Source organism: Atheta coriaria, unplaced genomic scaffold (genome assembly GCF_025399875.1).
Source record: "Atheta coriaria isolate IRGN ID8LTWV9N9 unplaced genomic scaffold, Caltech_Dcor_3.1 hic_scaffold_5_pilon, whole genome shotgun sequence".
In the NCBI taxonomy this organism is placed as follows: Eukaryota; Metazoa; Arthropoda; class Insecta; order Coleoptera; family Staphylinidae; genus Dalotia; species Dalotia coriaria.
This window is the reverse complement of record NW_027045447.1, coordinates 4,813,955-4,828,661: the sequence shown is the minus strand read 5'-3', so window position 1 is coordinate 4,828,661 and position 14,707 is coordinate 4,813,955.

Here is a 14,707-nt window from a genome sequence, read left to right as displayed (position 1 = left end):
AATTAGTAAAAATTTACACACTTTAATCGTATACTTTCAAATCTCTTGTGTAAAAGAATTTGAAGAATATAGGTAGTATCAAAAAAGTTTTAATTAAATAAATGGTTCTTTTTCTAATGCTGTTTGCATTGGAACTGTGTTTTTGCGAAACATGTAGTGTTGATGAACATGTGAGTATTCGATATAGCTGCAATTACAAATGGAGCTCAGCTCTTCTATAAGCGAGGGCACCGGGCTGGGGTGTTTGGAACATTAGCACGCACGTGAGTGTCCACAGCCCACATTGATCTGTTTCTACTCTCTACACGGATAAAGCATTACGTGATGAGGAACAATTATGAGTACGATCATTTACGCTCAGCTGGCATAGCCACTGCTCTAAAAAGGAAGCATTTACAGATAATCAAGGCTATCTTCATAGACTTATTCGTTTTATCTATATAATCCACTGAAAATCCCTTATTTTTTTGTTGTGCATTCAAGGAAATAAACGGGTATGAGTAATATTTCAGTTTGGAACTACACTTGGGCTGCAGGTTGTATTGGGGTGTAGTAGGGAGTGGTTTGCTAATTTGGAGGAAGCAGTTCTCGCCTCCGTTCAACTTGTTGGAAATTAAGTTCCCAGATCGTGTTACCTCATACATTACGCGCTAGCAACGCTCTTCATTTTCTAGGGAAGCTGTACATAAATCAGGATTTTTGGGATTCTTTCGGTTGTCTCTTTCCGCTGAACATCCCTAACTTCTCGTATCTCCCTTCGTTGCATTGAGATGCATGGAGTTTATATGTATGGAAAAAGATTGCTGGTCCTTGTCGATTCATCAATTTCAAGTTGCACCTCGTGCACCCCCTATTTTCCGGTTTCAGGTCGTTTAACTTCGCTTAACTTAAATATCTCATTTTATGATGCTGCGACGATTGCCGGTGAGGGTTCCACACCGTGCATTCCAGAATGGCACCGTCACCAAAATGATGATTAAAAACCGCATTTACTCATATTGCCGAAAACACCGGAAAAGATATATCAGACCTTTCATGTTCTTACAGTACCTTACTTGTATAGCATATTAGTTTAGGCGACGCATGTAGATGCTGTTGAGGGTTGATCGTACTAATGAGTGTAGCAATGTAAGGGGTGGACTTCGGTCATCATAACCTAATTAGGTCCAAAACATGTGTTTTCTGGTTTACCAACCAGAAGTTCTATACAGTAGCTGTATAAAATGTTAAGTTTGAATAACAACCATTAAAAGGGTGTTCCGTTTTGAGAGGTCGTTTAACTAAATATTGTATTTAATAACTTTAAAGAAAAACTGTACCCTTCAGGACCCACATTAAGACACACGTACAGAAAACGGAAATAGTTTATGACCTTTTCGGTAGCTCACTAACTTTTATTCTTCGCGCTTGACATTATTAACGTTGGTTTAGGCTGAGGGCAAATGAAGTTTGAGCCAAGTGACGACCAGAAGACTGAATGTAACCGCGGATCAAAGAACGCGGCGTCGGATGTTATTAAATCAGATTTCCTACAATAAAGCGATCGTAAATTATTAATAATATCGATCGTAAAACTGGTACTCATTTGCATTTCGTAACTATACCACCAAGTTTACGAGAGGCGACCCGTTGAATAACGACAAGCTAAGATATCTGGAAGGCGGTCAACTACCAAAGGACTACGAATTTACATTCAAATGAGTGCCTAAATATACGCACACATATGAATTAAATAATTAACAATTATTCAAAATTATTACTTTGATGTAATTTAATTTCTATCGAAACTGTTTTTATACGCACATTGTCAATATACAAAATGTTTAGCAGAAAGAACGTTCAATGGCATTGCGACGTAGATAAAATAATTATGAATACGATAAGCCGCCGTAGAGTTAAAGAGTATATAAAGTTTATTATTTTAATTTTGCAAAAGCGACCGCTCTTTTACAACACATGCCGCTTGAAACATAAACGTTGCGATGCTTACACTAACGTTCTGTGCGACGCACGTTGTGTGCGCCATTAATTGTTTTATACCAGTTCGATCGAACAATAAAGCTTTATATCGGTCGGAACATTAGCACATGTGTATTATTAATGATGGACCCGGTTTTAATTGCCGCAGCCAGCGCCAGCGCGAACGTCAAATGGAGACGAGACGTAAACAAATTGTAAAACTGCATTTTTTTAGCGTTTTACGAGCACTGTTTGCCTCCAATAACTTCAATAACGATGTGTTGCAAACTACGGCATTTATGACTAAGCCCATGAGAATCGTCAGAGGTTAACGCATCCATTGAAATGTCGCTCTTGCTAGTGATTTCTTGGAGATTTTGATTTTGCTTTTCGGATGATTGAGGTTTGAGGTGATTATAGCAAAGCTTTGTAAAAATATTTACATTTATGGGCATCAAAGCGTGTCATAAATACGTCTCCTCCGCCCATTGGTTTCACCCCAGTCCGCCTAGACTTTAGAAATGCATAGGAGGTAAGTGATGTCGGTTATTCAGCATGTTAATACCAGAAGTCAAAGTCAAAGCTCGGGTGAAATATGATGATATCTTTAAGGAAACAGCCTTCGATCTGGTGGCCTCCAGAGGCGTAGGCGCGACTATGCACGATAAAGGGATCTATCAGTATATTGATGGGTTTAGCAGGGGCATGGCTTGCATGGGTTGTGCGACAAGGGGTACAAAGGGCAGGAAATCCACCGAGTTTATCCTCATCGGTCCGGCAAAGTGCGGCCGGTTTAAGGGCACTCCGGGGGACGTTTGCGTTTTATGCATAAAGTGGACGATGCAACCGTAAAGTGACCGCAAACGTGCAAGTCGCCAACGCAAGCAAATCTAGCTGGGCGTGTGTAAGAGTGAGGGAGAAATAGAAAAGGTGACACTAAAGCAAATTGCTGCGTTTTCCCTCGTTTTTTCGGTCGAAAAAATTTCTTTGGGGAAAGATTTGTGTACGAGCGTTGTGCGGATAAGCAATGGGCGTGTATCACTTTGACAAATTTACAAGACCCATTTCAACAGACAGCAGTGACAACGTCAAACTGTACAGAAAGCGTATTAAACTAGTCAATTGCAATATAAACTGAAATAACGTAGGACTTATGTAAATTTATTCGATTCTTCTGTGATGTAAGCAAAACACTACAATTGCATTATCCAAAGAAGATCATGATTTTAGTTTCGAAGTTTCATCAAATTTTCAGAAGGGTTGTTATTCTTATCAGCGCTCACGTTTCATACACACTCAGCAAACCCGTAAGACACGAAAACAACATTTGCATAAGATGGACAAGATTAATATAATAAAGAGCTCCGCTCTCCTCCAGTGCATGTCGTTGGTTGTGTCAAGAGGAACATTGCTTCCGTCCGCTACGTAGTACAACACACATTGTAATAATAATTCGGTGGCCCTTCCGGAGCGCCAAAGCGGGGGATGAGAACCGCCCCGACTCGCTCTCGATCTAATTAAAGTTTCACATCATAAATTCGACACCCTTAAACAAAAGCACTGGCGTTCGCGAGCATGTACAAGCTAACGCGCTCGGCAAGTTAATTATAAGTATGGAGGCGCCCCTTTTGTGTTTTCTTATTAAAATTACGAGATACGAGCCGGCCTCGAGCCGTGTGCTGGTTTTCCAAGTACCCACTTCAGGAGATCCGCCGGTTCGGGATGGGACCGGAGGCAAACGAGAGATATTCGATGAACTTTTCAAATTACTTGACCCAAATATCACTAAATTAAACTTTTCCAACAATTTAATAATGAATAAATAGAAATGCGGTATATCAAATAAATAGTAGAAACTTTGGATTTTGATTTTTAATTTAAAGCTTTCAATAACGCAACCCATTTGCTTTTAAAATTCAACTACCAGATTTTGCATATTCACAATGAAGTGCCACATGTTTGCTCCAGCCAAATAGAAATACATATCAAAACGTGAAAGGGACGTGAAGCGTGATGGTCACACGTGCGCCTGAAATTCCCTTTCAGACGGATGCAGCTTGGCACCACTTGCAAACAGATTAGATGTGAACAGAAAAACAGAAAGTTAGAAAAATGTCAAATTTTGTCTACGTTCAATGGAAGCGAGAAGAGGATCAGTCGGAACGTGCTGAGAGACAGATGCGACTAGGGTGACCAGTGAACAGGACGTATCTGTCAAAACAGCGTTGAATATTACAGGAAATGTATTCGGACGAGACTACTGGGCGCAAGCAACACCCCAACAGGCAAAAGCCACGTATGTATGAAGAAAAAAAGCTCAACATACAAAATAACACGATAAATTCCATGCAGGAATTCCCAAGTATTTTAAACGTCAGTTATTTTCTAATATTATTCTGCACGGTTCATATAAATTCAAGTCAAATGTCAAGTTAAATACAATAAAATACGTATAAAACTGCAGCTGCTGCCCCATTTCCAGTGCAAATCACAGACCGAGCATTTGGTTCAGTGGCGCAGTGAAAATTTCTCTGCTCTGAACAAATATTGAACAAAAATGTCGAGGCGACAAGCGCGGATGCCCGAATACCCACACATACACCACTTGATTCTTTTGTTTTTCATTTCATTTCATTTGAACGACGGCAAAGTTCAAGTTGAGATGAGCAGCACCGCAGCACGAATAACTAGTGCTAAGCAAACAAACAGAAATCTCCCTAATTCATTTTAAAAACATTTCGACGTTTCAAGCACGTTCATGTTCAGTTTCAATGTTCTCGATATGTCAGTCTGGTGCGATCCTGGCGGGCATAAGCATCATCTGTTTCAATTCCCACTTTTTGGTGTTCTTTTTGATTCAAAGGTCTCGACGCGCCACGACCTAATACGACCACATCCCACGCCGCGCTGCGATGCGACGTCTCCACACTGACAGGGCACGAGAACTGCAGCTGCCGTTTCGTTGTGTTTTCGCACATTCTGTTTACTTTACATTAAAGTTCTTGATTGTTGAAATGCCATTATACATCATCCAAACGGATTTTTCCGCCTGGGTTACAAAACTAACAATTACCAACTAAAATTAATATTACTTACTATCTGCGTCATTATATTTTATCACCGCGACCTGTTACGAACCGAATAGTAAGTGAAGACATAAACAACCTACCACTCCATTCTAATAATGTAAAATGAAGTGTAACGGGCCCTCCTCTTAGTTCTCTCCTAGTCTGCCCTGTCCTCCATGAGATCTCCTCTTCTCCGGTTTCATGCTGTGCAATGACGCTGGTTGCGGCTCATTGCTCACGTCAGTAATATGCAATCGGAGAAGTCTCTTGAGCCTCCTCTAGCCCTGTACTGGTGAGGCAGAACCCGACTCTCAACTCTTTTTAGTTCTGCAATACTGCTCCTCGGTGCAACTTGTGCAAAGTGGGAACTCGATATGTGAGTAAATGCAAGGGGGTGTATGCAGCAAGTCGGGACGGGCCTATACGTACGTGCGTTTACCACTTGCGGAGCTTGCGTTTACCTTTGTAATATATGTAAAGTTGCATAATACTTATGTTGGAAATATAGCAACGATACTATGTAGGAGTAATGTTACACTATAGTTGCACTATAGAGTAATGTTGGAAGGGGACATTATGACCTGAGGTACTCTCAGTACTTTGGGTTGTCAGCGGTCATCGTCAGTGTCATCTGTCTACCCGAGACGATCGGTCTACCTTTTTGCATTGTCATATTAATAACCAGTTTTCTTGCTTATTACATTTCAAGTGTATATTAACTCATCAATAAACATAATAAACTGTATCAAATATTATTCTTTCTAAAACCTTAATATTATATTGTCTAAGCTTCCAGCCTCCAATTCCAATAGGTTATGGGCCCAGGCTGTTAGAAAATATAATATTTGTCGAGTAAAGTTTTTTAAAGTTTTTTCGAAAGACAATATTTAGTGCGGGAGTTATTCAGTGCGGGAGTGATAAGCGTGAAGTACATTTATCTCTCTGTTTCAAAGTTTAAATCGTGAAAATGCCTGAGCATTGGGGTATTAAGAAACTGAACAATGACAATTATGAAGTGTGGAGAAGTAAGTTAGAATTACTCCTCCTTAAAGAAAAGGTGTGGAATGTGATCGAGGAAGAAAAGCCTGCAACGGTTACACAGGCATGGACGACAGCCGATAATGACGCTCGAGCAACGATCGGACTTCTACTCGAAGATGATCAGATGGAGTTCACCAGGGGTGCCAAGTCAGCCAAGGAAGCGTGGATAGCGCTTGAAAATCATCATCGAGGGGATGCTGAAAAACACATAACTGATTTGTCAGCGATTGCTAACAAGTTATCAGGATGTGGTTCGGGACTAAAGGATGATATACTTGCGGCAATTTTACTTGGAAGTTTACCAGATTCCTATAAGCCGCTGATAATGGGTATCAGCGGGTCAGCCACTGAACTCACATCAAAGTTTGCAAAAGAATTGATTCTTGAGGAATACAGGAGGCGTAAAAACACTGCAGAGATTAAAGATGCAGAACTTAAAGTTACAGAAGCCTCGGAAACAGCAATGAAGATCCAGAGTACGAAGTTCCACAGTGATAAAACATGTTTTCATTGCAAGATTCCAGGGCATCTCAAGAAAAATTGTTTCAAATGGAAAGCTTGGAAAAGAAACAAAGTATTTCGAGTGCCAATAAAGTAACAGAATGTAACATGGTAATAGCCCACCCAGAGTCGTCCCCGAAGGTCATAAATGCATGTTTTAACGTAAAGAATTCACAGAAGAGTAATACATGGTATTTAGACTCAGGAGCAACTAGCCACATGGCGTGTAAAAGGGATTTGTTTGTTACACTAAAGCTTGAAAAAGGCGGGTTTGTTAGTCTTGCAGATGAAAATGTAAATGTTAAGGTCGAAGGGATTGGAAAGTGTGTCATAAATTGTCAACTCAACAGCGGCGAAGTAAAGAAAATTGTTATCGACAATGTGTTGTATGTTCCCAGGTTAAGCTCAAACCTAGTATCAATAAAGAAACTAGCTAGAGATGGGTACAAGATTATTCTTGAAGGGGAACAATGCAATATTTTTAAGGGTCCAGAGTTGAAAGCAGTTGTAAAACCCTACGGCGACTTATATGAGCTGAACACAGCTGAAAAGGCCCTGATTACAAAAAATCTAAATTGCAGTAAAGATTGTATACACGTGTGGCACAGACGTTTAGGGCATAGAAGTTTGGATGCAATAAAGAGCTTAACCGAAAAAGGTCTAGCTAAAGGAATAATAATTAAGGACTGCAAAGAAGATAAAATTTGTGAGTGTTGTATAAAAGGGAGAATGGCAAGAAAAAGTTTCCCAAAGGAGTCTACAAATAAGACCGAGAAGCCTCTCGATCTTATCCATACAGATGTCTGTGGGCCAATGCAGACAAAGACCCCAGGTAATAAAAGATACATACTGACCCTCATTGACGATTTTAGTAGGTATACTAAAATTTATTTGATGGAAACAAAAGATTTAGCGGCAGCATGCATTAAAAACTACGTTGAACTTACAAAAACACAGCAGTGTAGAAAACCGAGGATAATTCGTTCGGATCGGGGTAAGGAATACGTAAATAAAAATCTTCAAGACTATTTAAGAGCGGAAGGAATCGAAACTCAACTAACTGCACCTTATTCACCTGAACAAAATGGAGTTGCAGAAAGAAAAAACCGCTCTTTACTAGAAATGTCAAGATGTATGCTGATAGATGCGGGTCTAGATAACAAGTATTGGGGTGAAGCAGTAGCAACAGCTAATTACCTTCAAAATAGACTACCGACCAGGACAACAGCAAAGACACCATATGAATTATGGTTCTCACAAATCCCAGATCTCACTAGAATAAAACAGTTTGGGTGCGAAGCGTATGTACATATTCCCAAAGAAAAAGAAGAAAATTAGATGAAAAGCCAAGAAACTAATTTTCACTGGATATTCGGAAGAATCTAAAGCATATCGTCTGTTAGATAAAAGTACCAATAAAATAATAATCAGTCGTGACGTCGTTTTCCTGGACGAGAAAGCGAGTAACCCGAAGAGTGAAGGAGTAATTCCTATATCTACGAGTATCAACGAACGGATTAGTAAAGACATTGGTAAGGACGACACGAGTGAAGTTCTTGTAACTCTCCGAGGAAAGAAGAATGATATTCAGGAAAATCAACCCATTCAAGAAGATCAAGACATCCAGGAAAATCAACGTCAAGGGGATGGTGATGGTGAAGGAGACCGACAAGAAGCTCCACAACCGAGACGTTCCGAGAGGACAAATAAAGGGGTTCCACCCCCGCTATTTGTGGCCAGTGCGAAACTGTCAATTGAAGAACCAAGAACTCGCGGACAAGCGTTATCGGGACCAAACAAAGAAAAATGGATGGAGGCCATGGATGAGGAAATAAAATCATTATTGGATAATGAAACGTGGGAAATAGTGCCAGCACCAAAGGATAGAGATGTAGTGAGTTGTAAATGGGTATTTAAAGTGAAAAGATATGCTCAAGGACTAGTGGATAGGTTTAAAGCTAGACTTGTAGCAAGAGGTTTTTCACAAAAATACGGGTCGGATTACGACCAGGTATTTGCTCCAGTAGTGCGACAAGTAACCTTTCGTGCAGTGTTGACGATCGCAGGTCAACAAAATATGGTCATGAAGCATTATGACGCAAAGACTGCTTTCCTTAACGGAAAATTGAAAGAAGTGGTTTTCATGAAGCAGCCGGAAGGGTACGAAGTCAAAGGTAAAGAAAATATGGTCTGTCGATTGATAAAAAGTATTTACGGGTTGAAGCAAGCAGCCAGAGTTTGGAACGAAAGGCTCCACGAGATCCTCGAAGAACTCGGTTTTTGTCGCAGCGAAGCAGATCCCTGCTTATACTTTAAAATCACGTCAGATGGAATAACATTCATCGTCGTTTATGTGGACGATTTACTTATCGCTGGTAAATTAAAAGACATCGAATCAACAGCCAAATGTTTAAACAAATACTTCCAATTATCGGATTTGGGTAACTTAAAACATTACCTAGGCATTCAAGTGGAGAGACAAGGAAACATTATCTCGATATTTCAAGAACAATACATTGAAAGAATGCTGATTGATTTTGGGTTAGAAGATGCAAAGCCGTCGAAGATACCTTTGGATCCGGGCTACCTGAAAACAAGAAAGGAGGACCCAATGCCGGACAGTGGCAGGTATCAGCAGCTTATAGGGGCTTTGCTGTACGTTGCAATAAACACTCGACCAGATATTGCAGCTAGTGTAAATATTCTAAGCCAGTATAATGTAAAACCATCAACGACGGATTGGACTGAGGTAAAGAGAGTCCTACGCTATTTAAAAGGAACGAAGAGTGTAAAGTTAAAGCTGAATACCAATTCAGAAATGAACCAATTAATCGGCTATGCGGATGCAAATTGGGCCGAGAACAGAACTGATAGAAAATCCAACAGCGGTTATTTATTCAAATTGTTTGGAGGACCTATTAGTTGGGCATGCAGAAAACAAGCCTGTGTCTCACTCTCATCAACGGAAGCTGAGTACGTGGCGCTAGCAGAGGCATGTCAAGAAGGAGTTTGGTTGATTCGTCTGTTAAAAGATCTACAGCACCAGAGTCAACTACCAGTCAAGATGTACGAAGATAACCAAAGTTGCATAAAGATGGTCCAAAATAGGAAATTCAGTAATAGGACTAAGCATATTGATACCAAATATCATTATGCTAATGAAATGTACGAGAAAGGAATCTTCATCTTCGAGTACTGCCCGACAGAGGATATGTTGGCAGATATTATGACTAAGCCAGTCAGGGACATCAAACTTAAGGCAATGGTCATGAAGTTCGGTTTGTCAAATTAGCATTTGATGAACAGGTATCGTTGAGGAGGCGTGTTGGAAATATAGCAACGATACTATGTAGGAGTAATGTTACACTATAGTTGCACTATAGAGTAATGTTGGAAGGGGACATTATGACCTGAGGTACTCTCAGTACTTTGGGTTGTCAGCGGTCATCGTCAGTGTCATCTGTCTACCCGAGACGATCGGTCTACCTTTTTGCATTGTCATATTAATAACCAGTTTTCTTGCTTATTACATTTCAAGTGTATATTAACTCATCAATAAACATAATAAACTGTATCAAATATTATTCTTTCTAAAACCTTAATATTATATTGTCTAAGCTTCCAGCCTCCAATTCCAATAACTTATATCCATGCCCCTTCGATGCCGATGCCAACAGTTATGTGCCTATTGTGCCACCCCGGTATACCGAGCAGGAAAAGATGGGGAACGAGAGGGATTGGAGAGAAACTGCCGGCGCATGTAAGAATACATGAAGGTTAGCGTGAAGGGGAGAGTCGGATATGAAAACGTAAACGAGGACGTTCAAAGCTCGTTGGTTTATAAATTGCCTTGTTCTCTACGAAGGTAATTTCGCATCGTTGTGAATGCAGGCGGCGTGCACGTATCGCACGTACGCATTATGAAAATATTGCCACAGCCTATTTAACAAAGAAGGGCGATATACGAATTGAGCAAATATCAGAATTCTAGAGACGTTGTTTATGCTAGTTGAACTCGGGTCAAGTTCGGTTAAGATTCATCTGAAAATATAATGCTTGGTGATTATTTAAGCCAGAGATTGCTGACTCTGACATTAAACTTGTTTAATTGAAGGGAAACCCACGGGCGGAATCACTGAAACGCGACGGAGTCGATAGAAAATTTTCAATTTGTTCGGCGCCCACGCATTCGGGCTGCTGACGCGCTCGATTCCGCTATTCATTGCTTCATACGTTTTTCAACCATTTTGCTCGGTTCTGTTCGGTTTTCTCGACATAGCTTGAAGTCGTAGCGGAAATAATAGTTCCGTCTTTTGCAAGGAAGATTTAGGCAGGAGAGCTTTGAAATTCAGGAGTTGGGGATCTTTTCATCAGCCAAACGATTAATGTTAGCGACAGGCAACTAGGAGAGGAATTCTCAAGCGTCGTAATTGTTAAAAATGAAATCTGGCGTTAGTGTTCAGTGGCGATAAGAGTTTCTGACTTTAGAACTGCTGTTGTATCCGGCAAATTGAATATTAGACTGATCTTTTATCATTTTCCATGCATTTAAGGTAGAGGTAATGTTCGTGGTTGTTGGGAATCGATCCTGTGCTTCGTCCTTGCAATTTTGCATTTCTCTGCTCCTTTTTTTCTTCATTTCTTTCTCGTCAGTGATCTTGGCTTGTTTGCACATTAGCGCTGGTTTGCAGGTTTCGACCTTGTGCGCTCCCATTCGCGCCAGTCTGAAGGGTGTCTGAGGAGATAACCGAAATCGAGGCCGCCGTCACTCTGGGCACGAACGTTCCTCGCTGAGTTCTTTTGATCCCGCCGCGTATTTGCTCATCCACCTCAGCCGCCTCATGCACAAACGCGTCCGCGATTCTAATGTCGCACCCCCCTCTTTCTTCTCCCGCATCTCGCCCGTTGCTTTTTAGTGTATGTACTCATCTTCTGCCTGGCTACACACCACAGTGCTGCCGCCGTGTTCTTCTGCCGCAACAACCCCTCAGTTTTCTTATATTGCCAACGTTTTGTAATTGCTTTCTTGTCCTCGGGCTACGTACGGGGCACTGGCGCTGCGTTTTAGGTTAAATAAGTATAAACTGGCATTACATCCTAGAAGAAACGGGAAGAGAAGAGACACAAGACAAAATAGGATTTTACTTGCGGCATGATTGCCGCCGAGTGGAAAGTCTTCCTCGTGGAGATATAGCCACTTTGAAGGGTAACTAATTTACCGGAAGAATCTATCAACGCACATTGGAGCAATATACTCAAAGCAAACACTGGCGCTGAGCTTAATTGCCGCGATTGCATTCCTATACTTCCACACTTCAATTCATTGAAGAAAAGTAAAAATAAGCAATTAAGTATATTTCAACAAACGCACGCAAATTGCATTCCCAATGAATTGATTTATTTATTTTGTACTCTCACATTAAAGCGCCTCTTTACCCACGGTACCGTGGTCCGAAAAGTGACCTTTTAGTAATGTACAGTAAAGCCGTGGCGAAAGTACCTACAATATATCTCTGCACTAAAATGCCGTTTAGCGCACTTGATACTTAATATACTATTAAATATGAGTATTCTTATAACAAAAAGAAGAAGATGCAAAGAAATGTTGATATATAAACCAAAAGAAAATGTATACAAACACGTTGTTAATTTCATACGGAAATGGTTGAAATGTGCGTGGTGTTTGTTTACAGTTTACCAGAACACAGAATGCGTATGCGGCCGTTATGTAAATATCGTTAATTTCTCATCTATTGCAGCGGTCTTCACAGCCGCAGTGCACGAACGGTTTTATCATCGCATTTTATTGCGCTCGCCTCGTTACGAATCATTTATTTTGATTCATTTACAGAAGGAAAAATATTTACAACTTCTCGCTCGTTCCAGCTCATGATTTCACTCTCACTCTGTATTCTTCATCTTAATGCAGCATAGTTTTCCTGAGCCCCACAGTTCTTATGCTATAATTACTAGGCAATGTTAGCTTTACGTACTTACTTTGGTAAGTTTAGCGGGTACACTTAATGCTGTTGCTCTCATCCAGATGCACGAGATGGTGATAGAATATTAGAAGTCCGAATGAAAATTACGACCGGGAAACATTAATAAATATATTTGTCATTAAGTGTTTATTTACATAACGCATGTCGCATCGCAGTTTGCATTTTATTTGCATATTAAATTAATGAATCTGATACGCTTCTAAGAACTTCCAAGTGGATTAATTATTGTATTTGGCTTTATCAAATACATTCTAAGTCTAAAATATTCAAATCGGTAGCATACAATGAAGAAATGTGTTTTGCTTTTTTTATTGCGAAAAAAATCTATGCGTGTGCGTTTCGGATGTGATAACAATTTTTACAACCCAAGAATGAAGTAATTAGCATAGTTTTACGTTCTGCGCATTTTACAAACAAGCGACGAACGTATAAGAATGTTAAGTTCTTCACATGTAGTCTATGTTAGCACATTCGTTAATAACACAATTACAATGCGAAAATTTGCATTTGCATGTATTATTTATGCTGTTTGAATGGTTCATTTAAATGAAGGAGGTAGTTTTCCTGTTATGGGTGTACAAGTTTTTGGAAAATTGAAAATTCTGCTCGTGTTAAGAAAATATTTATGTCGTAACAAATTTCTATAATTCTTAACAAGTCACATTTCATTGTTTCGTAAACTGTGAGAATTGCCGCATTTCCGAGGGCACTTTATATTTTATACCAAAACATAATTTCCTATTGTTGTTGGAAATATATTTAGTTCCAACAGACATACAGTACTTGCAAGTACAGTACTCTTGCATTTGTATACCTGACCCTTCCCCTTCCATAGTTCCTTGAACCCCTAATATTGTTTTTCTGTTACAGGCGTAAGTCGATGTCAACGAGTAGAGTCAGTCGAGCTGATCCCTCTTGAAGCAAGCGGTCAACTTACTCATTGTCATAGATACTTTTGTATACTGCCTTATTGTAATATAAATAAAACTCAGATATTAAACCTAATAATTGTGTCATCAATTACTAGATTTAACAGGTTATGGGCCCAGCACGCTTCCACTGCGCCACGAGTTTTATTTGATAAATAAAGCAGTAAATAAAAGTGTGAATCCGCGAATCCTAGTTAGAGTCTAGTTAGTTCGTGGTTGAGTGTTACGAGTTCTAGTTTGAGTCAAGAGAACAATTTGGTGTGTGTTGGTGTAATTTGTGTATAAACTACCTGTGAAATAAAACTGTTTACAATGACTGAGAAAGACACCGCGAATTTGATTAAATTAGACGGAAAGAATTACGAGATGTGGAAATTCGGTATTACCTTCCTACTGGATGCGAAAGAACTGTCAGAATTTGTTGAAGGGGCTGATGAAGAACCTGATAAGGCGAAAAATTTGAATGAGTGGAAGATGTGGCGTAAGAGCAGATCACAAGCAGCTGTGATTCTACTGACTTCCGTCGAACAAGCACTGCATCCAAATCTGATCAATTGTAGTAGTCCACAAGCCATTTGGGACAAGCTAAAAGCACTGTATGGTGAAGTTAGTGAAGACGCAGCGGCTAGTGCGTGGCAGCAATACTATGATTTTAAAATTGATGATAATGAACCAGTCAATGTTCAGATCGAGAAGTTTGAAAGCATATACAAGAAGCTTGAAAATATTGGTGAAAAGGTATCAGAGATGTCCGTGATATCGAAACTCCTAAGTAGCTTGACTCCAAGATTCTCAGCGTTTAGGATGGCATGGGAATGCACTCCCAAGGATGCACAGAAGATAGAAAATCTTACTGTGAGAATCATTCGTGAAGATAAACGGTTGAAAGAAGATCACGAGAGTGAGACGACGCTGGCACTACAGGTACAGGCCATGAACTTGAAGAAACAAGAACCAAAGAGGGAGTATTTGACGAAAGCTCAAATAGAAGAATTAAAAAAGAGAACACGGTGTAAAATTTGTAAGAAAATAGGACACTGGATGCGAGAATGCCCAGATAACGTCTTTCAAGATAATGGAAAGCAAGGGGTTAAAAATGACGATTCGAAGACAATGGAAACTTACATTTGTGAAGTTTCAGCATTAAGCTCGGAGACCACCTTTAAGTAGAAAGACATCTGGATAGCAGATTCAGGAGCGAGCATGC